The sequence below is a fragment of the Callithrix jacchus genome, chromosome 2 (genome assembly GCF_049354715.1).
Source record: "Callithrix jacchus isolate 240 chromosome 2, calJac240_pri, whole genome shotgun sequence".
Classification (NCBI taxonomy): Eukaryota; Metazoa; Chordata; class Mammalia; order Primates; family Cebidae; genus Callithrix; species Callithrix jacchus.
Window position 1 is genome coordinate 29,349,964 of NC_133503.1, and position 21,553 is coordinate 29,371,516.

Sequence of the window (21,553 nt, forward strand, 5' to 3'; positions counted from 1 at the left end):
GATTCCAATCCTTTGCTATTGTGAACAGTGCTGCAATAAACATAGGTGCATGTATCTTTATAGTAAAACTATTTATAATCCTTTGGACAAACCCAGTAATGGGATTGCTGGGTTAAATGTTATTTCTGGTTCTAGATGTCTGAGGAATCACCACACGGTCTTCCACAATGGTGGAACTAATTTACACTCTCATCAACAGTGTAAAAGCATTTCTATTTCTCCACATCCTCTCTAGCATCTGCTGTTTCCTAACTTTTTAATGATCACCATTCATCTAACTGGCTTGAGATGGTGTCTCATTGTGGTTTTGGATGGTCAAATTCTTTTGAAGTTGACTAGCTAACTCCTGCATCCTCCTGTGAAGTTCCCGTTAGTTGTGTATGACTCTCACAAACAATAGCTTGAGTTCTCTTCTTCCTTTTCTGCTTTAGACCTTATAGCAGTCATTTTTGCAAGGAACTTTGGTCCTCTTACTGAGAAATGCTTTTAGAAACCAGTGCTGGTGTGCTTATTGCTACTAGGTAGATATTGCTCCTAGGACATTTCAGTGAACAAAATTGGAAAGAGATAGATAGAAAAAAGATAGAAATGGAGACAAAGTTAGAGAGATACAGAGATGGAATAGATATATAGACAGATATAGATATAGATATATAACTGTATATGATATTCCTAATATAAATTTAATATTATAGGGTTTCTTTCTTTAAAGTTCTTTGTTGGTTCTGTTTTTTCTCTTTTGTTGTAAAACTTGTTTCTGATAATATGTCCCTATATATTTACTTAATTTATCTTACATTTCATAGTTATATCACCAAGGCTACCTAAAAAAAAAACCTCACTTAATGAAGTGTAAGACTTTTTTGTAGTCCTAGAATATTATATGTAAAATTTTATTCATTTATTTTACTTTGTTTTTAATTGTAGGGTTATTTCATATAATTTATTTATGTTTTCATAAGTAAAACCATTTACATAGTTTAAAAGAGAAAAATGTTTTAAATTATTCTTAGAGATCTTGCTTTATTTCCTATGCCCTTTATAGGTAACCATTTTTTATTATGTCTTGTTTCTTTTCCAGTGTTTATTTTTTATAGAAATAGGCAAATACATGCACATGTATATTTATATTTCTACTTCTTTAAAATTTTCATTTAATATGTCCTGGAAATAATTTGCTTCAGTACATAAATACTGGTCTTTCTTTTTGTTTTATAGCTGTATAATACATTTGTTTTTTGGAAGTGAAGCAATTCATTAAACCAATCCTCTAATTTGAATATTTAGATTAATTCCAATCTTCTGCTGTTTCAAATAATTCTGCTAGGAGTAACCATTTGCCTTGGTATTCATACCTGGCTGGCTTTCTTTCTCTCCTAAATGAAATCATTACACTGGGAATGCTGAGTCAAGGGATTAATGCATAGGCAATTTTGTTTGATATTGCCAAATTCTCCTCTGTGGTAGTTATGCCATTTTGCAGTCATTTCCAGCAATGTTATGTGTAAGATTTATTGCCGAGGTAAAATGAGGAAACTGAGGTGAGTATAAAAAAGTGAGAAGCCAATTTATTCAGCTCCCAGACAAGCTTCCGTGGTCCAAGTGGGGGCCAGAGAAGTCATGCCCGGCTGTTCAGGGTGTGGGGTTTTATGGGGAGTGCAGGAAATTGATTGGTTACTGGGGAAACAAAGAGAAGGCATTTCTATTGGCTGTTGATGAGCAGGAAGTACATGGAGTTAAAGTAGGAAGTACATGAAACTAGCTGCCATTGGTAGGCAGGCAGGACCTTGGGTATGTGGGCCTGCTGGGGGTGTATGGGGCAGGCTGTTGCTGGGCAGGGAACGGTGGGGCTTATTTAAAAAAAATTTCTCTGTAGGGTTTTTTAACAGTGGGCTGGAGGTTGGATGCATAATTTAGTGCTGAGTGTGGGCTTGGGCATGGTATGCAGAGGCAAGTGCGGGGAAGCTTTGTGGGGAAGCTCGATAATGAGCTCCGGTGATGATGCAGTTATCAGGCGCAGAGAGTGATGAATGTGTCCGTTTGATTCCCAGCAAGGCAACTGGCCTTACATTATGGAGGGCCTATTTCTCTATAGCATTGCCCACAGAGCATATTGTAAAACTTCTGGATTTCTGTCAGTTTAATAGTTGCATCTTTTTGTAGTTTAATTTGTGTGGATCATATGAATGCAACTGGTTACTTTTTTTCATATACATAAGTGTCTTAACTTTTTTTTGGTACTCTGTTCAGATTTTGTGGCCCATTTTTAGATTAGATTTTTGAGAATTTTTTCTTAATTTTTTTAACAGCATTTTATATGCTGAGAAAAGAAACCATTTGTCTGTTGTGTCATTTGCATTTTTTGTTGCTGTTGTTCGTAACTTCTCTGTGTTGCTTTACAGTTCTGTTAAGACTTCATGTATTAATCTTGTCTTTTGCAGCTTCTGGATTTTTGAATGTTAACAACAATGTCTTCATTCCTTGGATGTAAAGTAATTTATCTATGTTTTTATGTAGTACTTCTCTGTCTCCCAGGTTAGAATGCAATGGAAAGGTCATACCTCACTGCAGTCTTAATCTCCTAAGCTCAAGTGATTCCTCCTGCCTCTGTTTCCTGAATAGCTGAGACTACAGGCACACACTATCACACCCAACTATTTTTAAAATATTTTTGTAGATATGGGGACTCACTTGTTACCCAGGCAGGTCTCAAACTTTTGGCCACAAGGGGTCCTCCTGCCTGGGCTTCCCAAAGTGCTGGGATTACAGGCATCAGCAGGAGTACTTGTATTTAAAAAATCTCTAATCTATTTGGAATTATTCAGCTGTGAAGTGTGGGACTTAGATCCAGCTATAGCCTTTTGTAAATGATTATCCAGTTGTTTAAGCATTACTGATTAAAAGTTTATTTTCCTCAGTGATTTTCAAATGTCCCTGAAAACTCATGTGATATTTCTTTATATACTTGGGTCAATTCTGGACTCTTCTAGTCTAAAAAAATTGCTAACTATTAATGTGCTATTACCTACACTTTTTGTACCCAACAAAACACAATATAGAGGGCTTCTAATAGGTTTTAATTTCTGATAGGTCTATATCAGACCTATATATATTTTTTTTTTATTGCATTTTTATTGCATTTTAGGTTTTGGGGTACATGTGCAGATCATGCAAGATAGTTGTATAGGTACACACATGGCAGTGTGTTTTGCTGCCGTCTTCCCCTTCACCCATATTTGGCATTTCTCCCCAGGCTATCCTTCCCGCTTCCCCCCACCTCTGTCCGTCCCCTATTCCCCCCAGTAGACCCTAGTGTATAGTACTCCCTTCCCTGTGTCCATGTGTTCTCATTTTTCATCACCCACCTATGAGCGAGAATATGCGGTATTTCATTTTCTGTTCTTGTGTCAGTTTGCTGAGAATGATGTTCTCCAAATTCATCCATGTCCTACAAAGGACACAAACTCATCCATTTTGATTGCTACATAATATTCCATGGTGTATATGTGCCACATTTTCCCTGTCCAGTCTATCGTTGATGGGCATTTGGCTTGGTTCCAGGTCTTTGCTATTGTAAACAGTGCTGCAATGAACATTCGTGTGCATGTGTCCTTATAGTAGAATGATTTTATAGTTTTTTGGATATATACCCAGTAATGGGATTGCTGGGTCAAATGAAATTTCTATTTCTAAGGCCTTGAGGAATCGCCACTCTGTCTTCCACAATGGTTGAACTAATTTACACTCCCACCAACAGTGTAAAAGTGTTCCTTTTTCTCCACATCCTCTCCAGCATCTGTTGGCTCCAGATTTTTTAATGATCGCCATTCTAACTGGCATGAGATGATATCTCAATGTGGTTTTGATTTGCATCTCTCTAATGACCAGTGATGATGAGCATTTTTTCATATGTTTGTTGGCCTCATGTATGTCTTCTTTTGTAAAGTATCTGTTCATATCCTTTGCCCGCTTTTGAATGGGCTTGTTTGTTTTTTTCCTGTAAATCTGTTTGAGTTCTTTGTAAATTCTGGATATCAGCCCTTTGTCAGCTGGGTACACTGCAAAAAATTTTTCCCATTCTGTTGGTTGCCAGTTCACTCTAGTCACTGTTTCTTTTGCCATGCAGAAGCTGTGGAGTTTCATTAGGTCCCATTAGTCTATTTTGGCTTTTGTTGCCAATGCTTTTGGTGTTTTGTTCATGAAGTCCTTGCCTACTCCTATGTCCTGAATGGTTTTGCCTAGATTTTCTTCTAGGGTTTTTATAGTGCCAGGTCTTATGTTTAAGTCTTTAATCCATCTGGAGTTAATTTTAGTGTAAGGTGTCAGGAAGGGGTCCAGTTTCTGCTTTCTGCCCATGGCTAGCCAGTTTTCCCAACACCATTTATTAAACAGGGAATCCTTTCCCCATTGCTTGTTTTTGTCAGGTTTATCCAAGATTGTATGGTAGTTGATATGTTGTGTGCCTCTGATGCCTCTGTTCTGTTCCATTGGTCTATGTCTCTGTTTTGGTACCAGTACCATGCTGTTTTGATTACTGTAGCCTTGTAGTATAGTTTGAAGTCCGGTAGTGTGATGCCTCCTGCTGTGTTCTTTTTGCTTAGAATTGACTTGGCTATGCAGTCTCTCTTTTGTTTCCATATGAAGTTCATGGTGGTTTTTTCCAGTTCTGTGAAGAAAGTCAATGGTAGCTTGATGAGGATACAATTGATTCTGTAAATTACTTTGGGCAGTATAGCCATTTTCACGATATTGATTCTTCCTAACCATGAACATGGAAAGTTTCTCCATCTGTTTGTGTCCTCTCTTATTTCGTTGAGCAGTGGTTTGTAGTTTTCCTTGAAGAGATCTCTTATGTTCCTTGTGAGTTGTATTTCTAGGTATTTTATTCTTTTTGTAGCAATTGTGAATGGCAGTTCATTCTTGATTTGGCTCTCTTTCAGTCTGTTATTGGTGTATAGGAATGCTTGTGATTTTTGCACATTGATTTTGTATCCTGAGACTTTGCTGAAGTTGCTTATCAGTTTTAGGAGTTTTTGGGCTGAGGCAGTGGGGTCTTGCAGGTATACTATCATGTCGTCTGCAAATAGAGACAGTTTGGCTTCCTCCTTTCCTGTTTGAATACACTTTATTTCTTTTTCTTGCCTTATTGCTCTGGCTAGAACTTCCAGTACTATATTGAATAGGAGTGATGAAAGAGGGCATCCTTGTGTAGTGCCAGATTCAAAGGTAATGCTTCCAGTTTTTGCCCATTCAGTATGATATTGGCTGTTGGTTTGTCATAAATAGCTTTTATTACTTTGAGATATTCAATACCGAGTTTATTGAGGGTTTTTAAGCATAAAGCACTTTTGAATTTGGTCAAAGGCCTTCTCTGCGTCAATTGAGATAATCATGTGGTTTTTGTTTTTGGTTCTGTTTATGTGGTGAATTACATTTATGGACTTGCGTATGTTGAACCAGCCTTGCATTCCCGGGATGAATCCGACTTGATCATGACGGATACGTTTTTTGATGTGCTGCTGCAATCGGCTTGCCAGTATTTTATTAAAGATTTTTGCATCTATGTTCATTATGGATATTGGCCTGAAGTTTTCTTTTCTTGTTGAGTCTCTGCCGGGTTTTGGTATCAGGATGATGTTGGTCTCATAAAATGATTTGGGAAGGATTCCCTCTTTTTGGATTATTTGGAATAGTTTCAGAAGGAATGGTACCAGCTCCTCTTTGTGTGTCTGGTAGAATTCGGCTGTGAACCCATCTGGACCTGGGCTTTTTTTGTGTGGTAGGCTCTTAATTGCTGCCTCGACTTCAGATCTTGTTACTGGTCTATTCATAGTTTCAGCTTCCTCCTCGTTTAGGCTTGGGAGGACACAGGTGTCCAGAAATTTATCCATTTCTTCCAGGTTTACTAGTTTATGTGCATAGAGTTGTTTGTAATATTCTCTGATAATGATTTGAATTTCTGTGGAATCTGTGGTGATTTTCCCCTTTATCATTTTTTTTTGCATCTATTTGGTTGTTCTCTCTTTTCTTTTTTATCAGTCTGGCTAGTGGTCTGTCTATTTTGTTGATCTTTTCAAAAAACCAGCTCTTGGATTTATTGATTTTTTTCAAGGGTTTTTTGTGTCTCTATCTCCTTCAGTTCAGCTCTGATCTTAGTTATTTCTTGCCTTCTGATAGGTTTTGAGTTTTTTTGATCTTGCTCCTCTAGCTCTTTCAATTTTGATGATAGGGTGTCAATTTTGGATCTCTTCACTCTTCTCATATGGGCACTTATTGCTATATATTTTCCTCTGGAGACTGCTTTAAATGTGTCCCAGAGATTCTGGTATGTTGTGTCTTCGTTCTCATTGGTTTCGAAGAACTTCTTTATTTCTGCCTTCATTTCATTGTTTATCCAGTCAACATTCAAGAGCCAGTTGTTTGTTCCCTTGGGTGAGGAGTTTTGGTCCTTTGTAGGAGTCGCGGTGTTTTGGTTTCGGGTGTTTTCCTTTTTTTTTTGCGCTGGTTTCTTCCCATCTTTGTGGGTTTATCCTCCTGCAATCTGAGTAGTTGCTGACTTTTCGGTTGGTTCTCTGAGTGGACGCCCAGATTGTTGATGATGAAGTATTTCTGTTACTTGGTTTTCCTTCTACCAGTCTAGCCCCTCTGCTGTACGACTGCTGAGGTCCACTCCAGCCTCTGCTTGTCTGGGGTACACCTGTAGCAGCTGCGGAACAGCGAGGGATGCTACCAGTTTCTTCTTCTGCTATCTTTGTCCCAGAATGATGCCCACCAAATGTCAGTCTGAAAGCAGGCTAAGGAGGAGGGACACAAAGTAACACCCCACCCCACCCCCAGATCTGTTATTAACTGAAAAAAAAATGCTACTTTCTACCAACCAGTGCCAGAGTGCTCTGGTTTTTAGAAACTGCACCCCACATGCACGGTTTCACCATCTCTGCAGGCTGCACAAGACATGTTTCAGTATGGCTCTTTTCTGTTCTTATTCCTTTTGTTTTGTATGAAGACTGCAATACAGGCCTTGCTTCCTTTACATTCAATACCAGTAAGATTCTGCAGAAAAGCTAGAAGGGGCCAAAATACTGATTGTAATAAATATTTGTGGGCCTCCTTGTACTGACTGGGCAGCCGATGAAGGGGTAGGGAGAGGTCTCTGAGAGGCACCACCGATTGCTTCTAGGTCTGCACAAGAGACAGGCGCTGCTATTAGCTGTGCGTGGAGACATCGGAGGAGGAGCTGCTGTTGCTGTTGGTGGTCTGGGCCCTCTTTATATATATAAGTTTAGTAGCTTCATCTTGCTCCCTGTGAGCTGTGCGAGGTGAGGTTTCAGGTCTTCTCTGATTACGGAATGAATTGCCACTAAGCAAAGCACACTGGCCTTACGCACACTACTTTCAGTGTTGTCATAACCCTTCAGCAAGCCTTGGATGATGTCAGCGAGGAGCTGCAGCAACGACTCCTTGGCGATCCTCTCGACGACTTTGGTCTGCATCTTGATGGCAGCAAGGTTGATGGGATAGTCGGCCGTCTGGATGATGGGTCAGAGCACCTTGATGCACTGCTCTGGGTGGATGGAACTGGCTAGTGTGGACGCAGCCTCCTCAGCCGCTCTCACCACCTTCTTATGGGAGTCTTTGTGGGCTTCCAGAGTCTTCATAATCGTCAGCTCAGCGTAGTTTTTAAATCTTGCTGGTTGATTTCTCAGAATTTCCCTCAAAACTCAATGCCAGTGCTCAAATTGAAAGGTCTTTGTCTCCAAGGGTCTCCAGCAGCAGGAGCAGAATGGTCTTGAAGTGCTCCTCCCAGACGCCAAGGCTGTCTTCCCATGTGATTTTGAGCAGCTCCAGCAGGGCTCCTTTCCGTTCCTCCACCCACTCGTTGTGGTTGGACAGCTCTTTCAGAAGGTCAGCCACCAGGTCAGAATGGTGCTCCATGTCGTCATCAAACACAGCCTCCTTCAGGACAGTCTTGTCGTAGGTGTTGATGGCATCTGAGTAGGGGTACGGGTTGTACTCTCGCGCCTGCAGCCCCGGGAAGGCACGCAGAGGCTGGGTGTTGAGTAGCGAGGTCTTGTTATCCAGAGCTTTCCGGCCTCCTTCTACCTCGCTGCCCCCACGGCCCTCGGTGGCAAGAGAGGCAGTGCCCCCATTGCGGGACACAATATCACACTCCTTTTTGCCATCTCGTTTAATTGGTTCATTCAGATCTTCTGGGCTTCGAAAACTAAACTTTTCAATGGCTTCTGTAACTCCACATAGAGAACTATAGATTTCTTCAGAGTTCAGGTTCTCTGTATCATAGTCCAGCATGCTTGGAGACAGACCCCCATGGGAACAGTTGGTAGGTGAGATCAGGGGGCTGGTCCTGCTGCTGGTGTGTCGGGAGGGTGTTCGGCCAATCGTATTGCTTGGAGAGCCCACACTGGTGTTACTGGAATTCTTGTGGTGGTTATGCAGGAGTTTGGTGGCACCATCCTGGAATGTTTTTGGCAAGGCACCAAGTAACATGGTAAATTCAGGAGTATTCAATCAAACAGAGAGATTAGCACAATTTGTGCTGCCTTTCTCATGTCTGAACTCTTTGGTTCTGTTGTCCAGGTTATGATTCTAGAAACAGCAAGCCTTGGATCCATCTGTCTGGCCAGAGACTCAATATATTTCAGGATTGCAACTCTGACCTTGAGGTTTGGAGTTTGAGTTTGATCCACAATAAATCTCATCAAAATGTTAAATTGTTGATCAAATGGAAAGGAGTCCCTGGTGACATCTAGAGCCTTTTGCTTGCACAGTTCCAAGTAAATCTGCTCCCATTTCTTAAGTAATTGTGTGAGAAGAACAAAAAGCCAGTCTTGCAAGTCATCCTTATGAATTATTATAAAATCCACAAGAGTCTCCAAAAACATACTGAAAACTCTCTTGCTGTGAGGATCGGCAAACATCCGGGTGAAAAATCTCACACAGTCTTTTCAGTTCAACTCGACTCAGTGTTCTTTGGCTCTTTAGTAGGTTCTGCAGGCCCAGAAGCCCTTCTTTCCTTTCTGACCAGTTTGAACTAGCACAGTGGTTGAGAACTTCTGCTGCATCCTCGGTCTGCCGCAGATAATGGGGAATGCCACCGTTCCTGGAGCCATATGAGCGCTCAGAGCAAACACTTGAGGCCTCACGGTTGGCATCATCGTCAGAATACATCCCATACGGCTCATACCTCCTCCTCACAGGCTTCTTCTTGCTCCTGGAGTCTCCTAACAGCAAAGCATCAGCAACAGCAGCTTCAAGGTCTGTACTTGTGCTTAAAACTTTCATGGTATTCACAGAACCAGCTATTCTTCCTGGCTGGCCAAGCCCAAACTGATCTAATCCTATTCGGTTTGGACTCGTTTCCCGGCTACATCCCTGGCTCCTGGGAATCTTGCTTCGCTTTTCTGAAGATGGTGTCACAGGTGGGCCTCGTGAGGAGCCCCCAGCAAGTCCACCATAACTACTTCCCAACAATTTTCCTGGAGAACTTGACTGGCTGCCGGGCTGGGACTGTGAAACCACTTTAGCGCGACTGTGGCCCCGGTTATCAGAAGGTGTAGAGGCGACGTTGGTGGCCCTCCCAGAGCTTTGCCGTCTTGTGCGGATCCGACCTAAGGATGCGTATGACCCTGGAGGCAAAGCCGCTGTGGAGCTGAAAGGTGTCGTGCCCGAAGATGAGGAGACTTTGAATTTGGCACTGGCTGCTGCGTTCACATCAATGTCACTTCGAGATCGCTGAAGGGACCCAGTCGTTGACACAGATTTGGTACTAACTGTAGAACCTCTAGACAGGGTACTTCCAGTAGGACTTCTTTTGGCAGACAGCGGCCAATTTAGACTCTATTGAGAGCTGGAAGACAAGCGGTCAGACTGAGGCAGAGACACGATGCTGTCTGGGTTCTTCAGGTGGGACTGCAGGGCTTTCTGGTAGGAGGACTCCAGGGTGTGGTATAAGTGCTCTGCTTCTCTGCTGACGTGACTGTGGAAACCCCAGTAACATTTTCTGGCTTCTATTCTTGCTTCAGAATCGGCATCATGTATTCCCTTCTTTATTGTTTCCGCTAATACTGATATGTGTCGTTCTAGTGAATGTGTCTGCCATTCTTGTAAAAGCAAATCTAAAAATTCAAAACAGCACCTTCTAACTGCGACAGACTTAGAGGTACAGTTGCTTGTTATGACAGGTATTAACCTAGGGATGTGTGTGTGCCGAATAATTAACCTAACAGCTACAACACCAGATGTGGCCATAATTTTGGCACTGTTTGGAATTAAATTAAATATAGTTGGCATAATGGCTTCAGCTCCATGGTCAAACTTATTCCCCAGAACTGATGACAGATGCCCCAACATGATACAAGCCTCCCGCACTACCTGAGACCGCAGATCCTTAGCAGAGAGTTTAAAGGCTCCATCCAAAAGACGCAAATGTTGAAAGAAGTTATCATACTCAGCAGCACCAGCCAAAAGTAAAGATCTAATCTTTTTTAGAGCATTTACTCTCTGCTCCCAATCATGCTTGTCATCAGATAATATTTCCCTAATTTTGTTTATGGATTCCTCAAGATCTCGGCTGGAATAAATCTGTACTACGGGTACATCATCAAATGCTTTAATAAAATCCTCTTCATCAACAGCACCAGCTCCTTCTTTTGCAGCTGAAGACTTGGATCCAAGGGTGGATGAACCAAGCCAGCGGGTGGTTCCCATTCCGACGTTTCTCCGAGAACTTGGTTGAGTCTTGGATGACGTAGAACTAGCGGAGGAAGATCTCTTACAATCCACAGAATCTTCATCGTCAAAATTTTTATCATTTGCAGATTGTGTCATGTTTCCATATTTCTGGACTGCATCAAATTTCGTAAAAATTACATTCAACCGGGACTGTGGCAATCCTTTTTTACTGAGATCTGTCCTCACACATTCTCCTACATGTCTGTAAATTTCCACTAAGCTGTTTATTGCTGCATCTCGAACCTGGCTGTTTGGATCTCCAAGTAAGTTGCATATATGTGGCACAATCTTGCTTAGTGTTAAAGTCTGTGCTCCAGAGGCACTGAGTGTTGCTATAAGGCAGAGACAGATGCCTTCTCGAGTATGGAAATTCTTGTGTCTGAAGCCTCCAAGCATTCTGTCCCATACGTCCTGGGGATTAGCAGCTTAATCCATGATCTTTAGCAGCAGAGTTTGGTCCTGCTCCCTCACAGTGTCTTTAGCATCTCCTAGTCTGTCTATTGGACTTGGCAGCACTGTGCCAATCTGCGCCTTGAACCAATCCTGCAGCCAGGTCATGAGGGAGGACAGGATGTCCATACCCAGCAGAACCACCTTGTAATTGCTAGAGTTCACCCAAGAGGTAGCAAGTCCATCCACAAGTTTATCTAACCTGGTCTGGTCATGCTCAAGGTCAGCAGACTTCTGTTTATCTGAGAAATAGTCTATCAGTTCTTGGCCAACCTGCAATCGTTTCCCAACATCCTTCTGCAACACCTGCACCAGGCAGGACTCCATGCAAGGCTCCATGATGGAATTCAAATCCAGATCCAGCAAAAGCTAGAGGGCAGTCAGGATGACTCCCTCCCAGCAGACGTATCTGGGAGGTTGCCTCTTTGTTCGCTGAAGGTTACTAAGAGCCTGTGTTTCAAAGATGCAGTCTGGGGAATGGCAACAATGCACCATGTGTGTCTGAAGAGCAGCTGGTAGAATATTAAAAGTCCAATTTAAATAACTAGTAGGAGATAAAGGAGTGAGTGGCAGAGTGATGTTCTACTATTGGGTCTGAAATACTTCATAATTCAGCAGTCCATTAGCCCTGTTTTTCGTTACTGTTGCCGCTGTGGACTAGAGAGCCGTAGCCTTCTCCACCCCAATGAGGTTAAGCGCTTGGTGCCAATTGGTATATATTTTGAAACAAGTTTATTAAAGTAAACTTGTCTAGTTCCAGATAATGAATTACTATATTTATTGTGATTGTATTATATTTTACTAACTGGGATATAATTGATGTTTTTATAATATCGATTTAACCTATCTAACAATAGTGTTTGGCCTTTCATTTGTCCAATACTACTTTTGATCTTTTTGGAAATTAAAAAATTGCCTTTTCATTTTGTTCATTTTAATCAATTTTATTCCTAATTATTTAATATTTAAACTTGGTACTGCATATGGAGTTTTTTTCCCCTTACTAGGTGTTAAACTTAGAGGTAAATCAGGCAGGTCAATTTATAAGAATATCGTGATTTTTTTCTCCTAGAAACAGTAGAGTCATGATCTTCATCCAATGGTGAGTTCCCAACAACTTATATGTGCCTTATAGCTATCTCCTTTTTTGCCATATCCCTGAAGGATTTTCAACTCGACGTCCCAATATGAGTAGGTTATCTTCTCCAAGAGAAGGCTGCTCTGAGCTTCCTTAGTGACTATGTTCTGAGTAGTTATAGTTCCTTACATGCTTTTTTCATTAGTTTCATTAGATAAATATCCTCTCAAAAAGATAGATTGGAAACTCTAAAAAAAAAAAGGTCAGTTATAAGATTAATTTCTTTTTTTATCTAATGTCTGTTATTTAAAACACAGTACATAGATATTTCTGTATGTAATTATTAAATACTTTTTTTTAAATAGAAAAGCTAGCTAAGTCTGCCTTCCTTTAAAAATGTTTTGTAAACAAGCTTTAGGTTATACATAAAAATAAACATTTTAAGAAATTAACATACTTTATGCAAAGAATCATTGAAAATTATACACATATCTATTAAAATAATTTCTGCTTCAATCATTTTATAATTTTCAGTGAAATCATTCCATGTTCCTATAAAATCAATTTTTAACTTATACTGATATTTCAAAAGTATATTTAAATTGGAAAACCACTGAATTACATTCCTTATAAAAGATTTATTACTGATGAGTATTGAAAAATTGCTAAAGAACTACTCAGTATTACTGGAACATTGCTTTATTCTCACTGAAAGTCAATTTTTTTTTTTTTTTTTTCTGGAAAAGGCAACTTGTTTTTCATTTCTTTAAGAAGTTAACCTTAGTGACCTAGCTTCTAACCAGCCACTGGAAAATAAAAGTGGCCAATTCCCATCTTCCAAGATAAACAAAACAGCTTAGAACAGATATTAAAAGAGTTTGAAGTTTGTGGGTTTCTTTCTTTGTAATATGAGTCCAAAAATCTTCACAGAATAAATCTTCCTTTCAAGGACTAACGGAGGTCATCTGTGGGAGAGAAAGAAAAGAGGCAGGACAGAGGAGAAAGAAAAACACTTGTAGATCTCAGACATTACTTAGCATGTTTATTATTTTAGCAGGTGGGTGTAGGGGGGAGGAATGTGAACAAAATTTTATGAACTATGTATGATGGACCTTCATCTGTAGTTATGTTATTTAATCCTCATAAATACACTTCAAGAAAGATTTTCCAACATTCTGAAGGAAGCAGAGGAAGCCACAGAAATTAAAGTAATTTTGTCTAAGGTGACTCAGTTGGTGAGTCATCTCGCTTCAAAGTCTGAATGTGCATGTTTATTTCCTGCTCTTAATGGATTTTGATACTTTAAAACAAGACTTCCAGACTCCTGTCATTCACATAGTCTCATTCCATGGCTTGCCATTGCTGTGTACAGCTTATGGCATTTAGTGTTTTTCTCCTGTTTTAATGGACTTGAGATCTACTCATTTTGTCAACTTTTCCTGGTCCTAGCAAACACAGGCATGAAAGAATAGTTGTGTTTTCCTTTGTGCTGTGTGTTACAATAAACACACAATTTTACAGTTTTTTCATACTCATCCATGCATCACCAAAAACATTGTCTCTGGTTTTGTGCTCACCACCTATTAGGAAACACTGTCCTGGAAGTCAGTACACTATCACTAAGATGGATTTCTCATTAGCCTGTTTTCATGAGACTAGTCTTTCCTTGATACTGGGCCACCAACCTCCCCTGGGCTTTTACTCCTTTCAAACCATTCAGCAGGATAAAGTGAAAGCAGGAATATCAGTACTTAAGTAGAATCTCAGAAGCATAAAGTTGTAAAGGTGAAACTTGGGAAGGTGGGGTAAAATAATCCTAAGGCTACAGATAACTCGACTGTGGACAGTTCCTGAGGACTTGATGGGAGGCAAACTGACCTATAGCTTCACTGAAGCATAAGAAAATGTGAAGACTGTGCGTTTCTCTCCCAGGTTAAAGAGAATAAGACGGCAGAGAGAACCCAAGGTTTGCTCTGGAGGTTCTAAACCAGAGTTAGCATGATTTTGAGCACTGCAAGGATTTTAAAGATCAGACTCTCAAAGGAGGAAAAATAAACAACAACAATAACAAAACATTCAAGCTGAGATGGATTTAACTCTGTCAAGGCCAATTTAGACCCCAACCACTGCAGTTCTGTGGAACTGAATCAGTAGTCCTTGACGTTAAATAATTTTTAAGTATTCTTTAAGGTTCCCATGAAGAAAAATTCAGGAAAGGAAGATGTTACATGCTCATGAAACTGCTGTAATTTCCCCATGTCAGTTACTATTCTGTTTCCCCATTTGGAGAAGATTAACAAAACCCCGACAGCAAAAATGCACTCCTAGATTTTTCATTTAGATGGCATGGAAGTAGCCAGAGAGAGTAAGGACCTTAAGAGATACTTGATTCAGAAACTAGAGCCAAATCCAAGACTAGTGTCCTACAGGAGATATAGCATGCTTACCAGGGACTGAGTGACATGAGAAGGGCAGAGAAATTCCCTAAAAGGTTTAAGGTGAGGAAAGTCCCGAGGTTTCTAGTAGCTTGTGTGCAAATTTGAGATTTAAAGGAGGATGAGATGCAGTATGGTACGATGATAAAGTGCATGAGCTCTGACTCAAAAACTGTTTTTTTTTTCATTAAAAATTCTTCACTCAGTATGTTTGTGACCTTGAAGAGTTTAATTAATATCCTTAACCTCGACATTCTTATCCTCAAAATGGAGATAATTAAATTTCCTAATTCCCAGGGTTATTTTCATCAAGTGAGGCAATCCATAGTGGATATGTTAGCTCTTTAAAAATCAGTATATTTCTATTAGATATGTAATCCATATGGTAGTATACTGTCTGGTCTGCAGAGTCAAAGGGTCTGGAAGCAATAGATATATGGGACCCTTCATAAATTAAAGATTATGAAATACCTTTTGGGATATCAGTTATTTATAGTTATTACAAATAACAATACTTAATGGGAACTGAAGAGGAAAACACAAGTACAGTAGTTCACATATGGTTCCCATTAGTTGGAAAAGCAATTGGTATTTATAAAGACAGCTCCACTCACCCATCAGAAGCAGAATGTTACTGGATTAATTTTTTAGTTAGTAGTGATAGGTTTGGATTTTTTCATTTGTGTCTATTTTTAAGAAGCAAATGTTTTGTCTGTATCTGCCCTGAGTTGGTGGTATTGTGAAAGCCTGAAGCTAGTTGGAATCCTCCCCTCATGCTTTCTACCTACATGGGTTAACTGGCACCAGATACTGTAACAACAGCCTTTGTTACCTTACAGGCAAACCCTGAAACCAAATGATCAATTTTCTTTTTTTTCCATCCTCATGTAAGAGTTCATAAAGAACTGGGATACATCGTTACTCCTTTTCACCTGCTTTAGTAAGTGAGGAGATTTTAAAAATGAAGAGAATTATTTTAGGATTGTTGCATTGGAAATCATAGTGAGTTAAATAGTGTCCCAATGTACATCCACCAGAAACTCAGAATGTGACCTTTTTTTTTTTTTTTTGGAATACAGTATTTGTAGTTGTAGTTAGTGAAGATGATATTATAGTAGATTAGGGCAAGCCCTAATAACTGGTGTCCTTATAAGAAGAGAGGACACACAGATGCACAGATACTGAGGAATCAGAGAGAGAAGAAGGCAGCAGAGCCAGATGGTGGAGCGTAGCATACACAAACCTAAGAATGCCAAGGATTGCTAGGAGCCAGCAGGAGCTGGAAAGGGGCAAGAAAAGATTCTTCCTTAGAGCCTTCAGAGGTAGCATGGATCTGCTAACACCTTGGTTTTGAACTTCCAACCTGTAGGACTATGAGAGAGTTCTCTTGCGGTAATCTACCAAATGTATGGTACTTTGTCGCAACAGCCCTAGGAAACTAACATAGAATCATTTTCCCTTATTCCAGCATTTCCCAGGTAAGGAATGAAAAATACAGCCAAGTAATGTAACTTGTCAACTAGCAGTTAAAATAGATTCAAAGCATTTGTTGTAATCTAGGTCTTGTGACTTCCTATAAAACTTACCGGTTGTCAGATATCCACTAAATGCATTTAACTCCCTTGAGAAAAACTGAAGTCCTGTGTTTTGTTGTTTTTCTCTTTTAACACATTTTGTTTCATTGTATTGAAGTGTTTCTTCTATCCATATTATGCCTCTAATTGCTATGCACCTATTATTATTTTAAAACACTTTCTGTTCATTTTGCTTTATGCATATGCCATTAGTTACTGAAAAGAAAACTTCAAAATATTTGTTAACATTGAAATCCTTTCCATTTCCCCCAGCTATCCTCTGTCAACCCTAATACTTCAACATTTTGTCATTGTACATCTTCCACAAGGGCAACTTCACAAGATAAGGAATAGTCTTAAAAGAGAACTGCTTCAATCTTAAAACGTATCTCTGTTTAAAAATTCTGTTTGATGACAAAGAGATTCTTAGAACATTACCCTTAGTAATCTCATTTTTAAGGGGCCAAGGTTGTTTGTTACTGCCTTTGCAAATTAGGAATGAATCGGTTTTTATTTGCTTCGCAGTTTTTATTTAAGGGACAGAACAATAAATCTTTAAGTAATACAAAATAAATGTAAAATATGTTGTCAGGGTAATTGAGTTATGCTGAGCCATAAGTAGGCATTTTGACACTAATTTCGTGGTATCCTTTCAGAGAGGCCCCAGGAATGGAAGTTCCAGGAAATAGTAACATATGTTATTTGGGTGGTAGGAGTTTGCCTCAGGTAAGTTGCCAGACATCCTGGTGACACTAATCAGGAAAATACAAAGGCAGGCTGATTTCATGTGTAGATGTACATTTTCTTTTGGGGAAATGTATTTCCATAAGCAGAGTGGGCAACAGTGCTGACATATCCAAAAGATAATATTTAACTCTATAGTTTTTTGTTTTTGGCTTATATGAAAAGTAGTGTCATCTTTATACTTACATTGTCTTAGAGTTCAGGGAATCTCTGAAGAATCTACTAAACGACTCCCATGAATGTCCTGAAATCTTTCATTTTTATGATGTTATCTGAAATGTCACTCACAAAGAAGAATTTTTTTCACTTATAAACATTCTAACATACCTTTGCAAAAGAAAGGAAGAGAAGGAGTCAATGAGCAAAAGGAAAAATCTGAGAGAGAAAAGCAAATACATTTAAGTGTAGCTACTTAAACAGACAGTGTTTTCTGAACATCAATGAAATCTGTTTTTCCCAAGCTCATAAGATTTCTAGAAAGTCTAAATTAACACTAACTGTCTCTGTAGTAGTATTTTAGGCTGCTGTAACAAATCACCACACCCTGGGTAACTTAAGACAAGAGAAATGTATTTTTTGACATTCTGGAGGTCTGAAGTCCAAAATTATAGTGTCAGCACGGTTGGTTCCTTCTGGAAGTTCTGCAAGAAAATCTATTCAATGCTTCTATCCTATGTTTTGACATCTGCCAGCCATCTCTGGTGATTTGTACCTGTTGATATAACACTCCAATCTCTGCCTCCATCTTTAAGTGGCCTTCCTTGCTGGGTGTCTGTATCTCCAATCTCCTTCCCCTTTCTTTTGTAAGAACATCAGTCATTGGCGTTAGGGAACCCCTAAATCCAGAATCTTCTCAACTTAAGACCCTTAATTATGCGTGCACAGACATAACATAGGTGTAATTATTTCCAAAAAAGATCACATTTATAAATACCTATTCAATAGAGCACAATATTCAATAGCGCACAATAAAACAAATGAAATTCAGGATACCTTGTTTACTTTAGGATATTATATTAAAGTGAGAACGCACAACTTTCTTTTTAAGTTAAGGAAAGGACATATGTCTCTCTCTCTCTCTCTCTCTCTCTCACACTATTTTAAATTCAGTACCTACACTGCAACACAAGTAGGCAAAAGAGTTGATGTAGTATCTAACATTCAAAGTTTCTCTGGCCATCCAACTGAAAGTTTATCCCTCTAATGCCTAAATAGAAATCTCTGCATAGCTTTCACCACATTTAGTTTGCTTTTCGGGGTTGAAGATGGAAGCTCAGCTGTCCATTCTGCTATTCATTCAAAATAAATGGCTCTCATAAAGAATATTAATTATAATAAACTTTTCCATTTAATAAAACTCAACCTTTCAAAATGGACTTTGGGTGACATTGGAGAGCAGAGGTGAAGGGCATATCAGAGTGAGCAGCCTGTAACTCCGATGCTTCATTGAGAGCAGATGGCGCTCAGAATCAGTCCACTTAGGATCATGCCATAATAAAGATTGAAGTTGCATGTCCCCATCGAGAGGTGTGCTCGGCAGGCTGCCAAAGCTCTGAAACAAGTTCTTGGCCCACCTTGTTCCATGTTAAATTTTTTTCTCTCCATTTATCTAAATCATTTCATATTTCAACTAATAAATCTGTCTATTAAGAAGTTAAATTTTTTAAAAAGCACTGGTTTTATGTAGTCATTATTTTTACATGAGGCTATTAACAGTGATGGGAAATTTTTTTATTGTTCCAGATCTTAACCTTAAAATAATATTTTGAGTTATACACATGTTTGAGCTATAATCTGTTTCCAAGGTATTATGAAGTTGATAATTAGACAATGAACACAAGGCTTTCTTTTTTCTATGAAGCTGGCCTTGTAAGTAAAGAAATGTGGGTGTTATAACATCACAAGGTAGCAGCTGTAACTGAAATTCTAATGCACAGCAGGGCGTATGATACAAAGCACTTTTATTCTTCTCGTGAGCTGGCTGGAAGCCATTATTTCCAGGGTATGAAGTAGAACATTGTTCCAATACACAACCACTTGTGAGTTTCCATGGACAGCCCACACAAGACCTTGGGATGATTATACAGAGACAAAAAGCAACCAGTAGACACTTTTTGATGTGGTTTGTGTAAACCTAAACTCTTCAGAGCCTACAGGTGACTATGAAGTCAAAATAATATATTTTTGGGGAATCACTTTAAACCAATGATACAATTAACCCCAGGAGAGGCTAATTTGTTTTTCTGCCCTAGTATGTGAAATGTTACATAGAGATGGGTATAGCAGGCCTATCTGACAAGCCTGTACCCATTTACACAAGAACCCATTTCTTGTCTATCACTAGATCTTCTCATTTTCACCAAGCATCATGTTTTTCAACAGTTTTTGTTAAAATATAAAAAATGCAGAAAAGTGCACAGCATAAATTACAAAAGGAGAGCTGGATGGGTAGTGTCAAACTGATCACATTTATGGAACTCACACAAGTCTTAAAACAAAATTACCAGAAATCCCCTCCTTCTCTTTGTCCCTTTTTAGTCACTGTCTCCTTCAAAAGTAACAGCTATGCTGATTTCTAACTTCATAAAATTTTGTCTACTTTATGTCAGTAGAATCAGATAGTATACAGTCTTATTTCCGGCTGCTTTTATTTAACACTATGTTTAGGAGATTTATATGTATTTTATGTCAAGACATAATTGTTACAATAGTATTCTATTGTGAAAATATGGCACATTTTATCAGCTCTACTGATGATAGATTTTGTTTTTATTTTGTAGCAATTATTAAAAGAGTTTCTAAGAACATTCTAGTACATGTTTCAGTGACTATTTTTACACATTTCTGTTGAGTATGCATATCTTAGAGTAGAACAATATTTTCTGAATTTCTGTTCAACTTTTGTAGAAACTGCGTATAGTTTCAATATGATTTCTTTTCCTGGCTGTATTTCTATGGACATATAATATTTACTCTTATTGATCCTTACACTTGAAGAGCTGATACTTTTCATGTTGAAACCCAACATTGTTATTCACAAGGATGATTACCCCAAGAGTTATTGGGTAGATTAATTGTAATCTTTCCACTGAACGTTGATTATTACAATTACAATGCTCATTTTACTTCCTTAAATACTCTTAAATCATTTCCTTCCCTGTTATCTCTTGGTCATGCCTTTAGTTCAGACTCTGTACTATTCATTATCTACTTAACTGGTTCAACTGTGTTTTTCCACTGACACTCCCAGCAAATGCTCACTAACACTCCCACTGTGGGTTTGATTGTCAACATCAAATAAATCTGTTCCATTTCTATAAGAGTTACCTTTATTAAAATTGACTCATTATTTTATTGTTTTAAAATCTTCAATATTGTGTTACATCCAAAAACAATTTTCCCACTGAACTCCTGCTTTCATATGTAGTTCATAATCTTTTGATCTACTCTTGTTCCAACGCAGCCATACTTTCTAGGATTCAGCTTACTCCCTTACACTTTAACACTGTTCTTTATCTCCCTTCCTTTAACACTGTTCTTTATCTCATGGGTTGGGTATAGCAGATATTGATCATTCTATCTTTTATAATAATTTATAGTTTATATATTTTAATATTACTAGTGTGATATCATAAAATTGTTTTGACATCCCTGTTAGACTACAAACTAATCTATGGGCAAAGACAATCTTCATTTTAGACCTCAAATACCTTTCATAGTCTTTGACACATGGTCCATGCTCATGGATGAAGCTAGAAACAGTGTAGACCAATACTTGCCTTTGTATGTGCTTCTCTTCTCAAGCATTTGGACTTGAGTTGGTTGTTTCTTATTTTCCCATACTATAAATATCATGTACTTTCAACTCAGCTGCTGAAATTCAGTATAAAATTCTTAAGCAGGATTGATGCTTGATGATTTCTCTTGTTATCTCACATTGACCATGGTGTACTTTTGGTACTGAAACCAACTAAGGCTGAAGTACTATCTTCAGCAGGAGAATGAGACAGTAACTAGGTTTTCAGAGGGTAAAAAGTCGTTTATACAATATTCTAATTCTTCAAATGTCAGAGTTTAGTCAAGGTAGAAAACACCAGCTCCATTTATTGATCAAAATCTTTACAAAAATGCAAGGTCTCCTTCTACAAGCTGGTCGGTGACCTCACCTCCCTCCAGGCTGATTGCCAATGCATAGCACTTTGCTGATTCTGCAGAGAGGCCTCTAGAATGCTCATGTAGCTGCAAAAAATTTATGTTTCTGTTCTAGATGTGCATTTTCAAAATGCTTATCATCGAGTTATATGCCATGTTCATTTCTTTCAGCTTTCTTTTTACTTTTCAAAAACTGAACAACATATGTATCAAACGTGTTAAATTGATGATTTCACTTGCTGTTATAAAGTACCTGTAGTGCTTATCCCATCAAGCCCCAGGGCCTGAATTTACTTCACAGGATTCTAAGTGCTGGAGGTTTAACTGGTACATGTGCAAAGTGTTTGTCTTAAACTTAAAAAATCCAG

General features: G+C 38.8%; 1 protein-coding gene and 2 pseudogenes across 4 annotated transcripts in view; 1 reads left to right on the forward strand and 2 right to left on the reverse strand.

Annotated features, from left to right (window-relative positions):
- TENM2 (teneurin transmembrane protein 2) overlaps window positions 1–21,553 on the forward strand; it is a 3,966,312-nt gene that overhangs the window by 2,184,452 nt on the left and 1,760,307 nt on the right. The gene's annotated exons all lie outside the window — the stretch shown is intronic.
- On the reverse strand, window positions 7,021–11,869 carry LOC100410885 (CLIP-associating protein 1 pseudogene; annotated as a pseudogene). Its single transcript, XR_008479804.2, has one exon. The product of XR_008479804.2 is annotated as a CLIP-associating protein 1 pseudogene (transcript).
- Window positions 9,859–11,869, reverse strand: LOC128931446 (CLIP-associating protein 1 pseudogene; annotated as a pseudogene).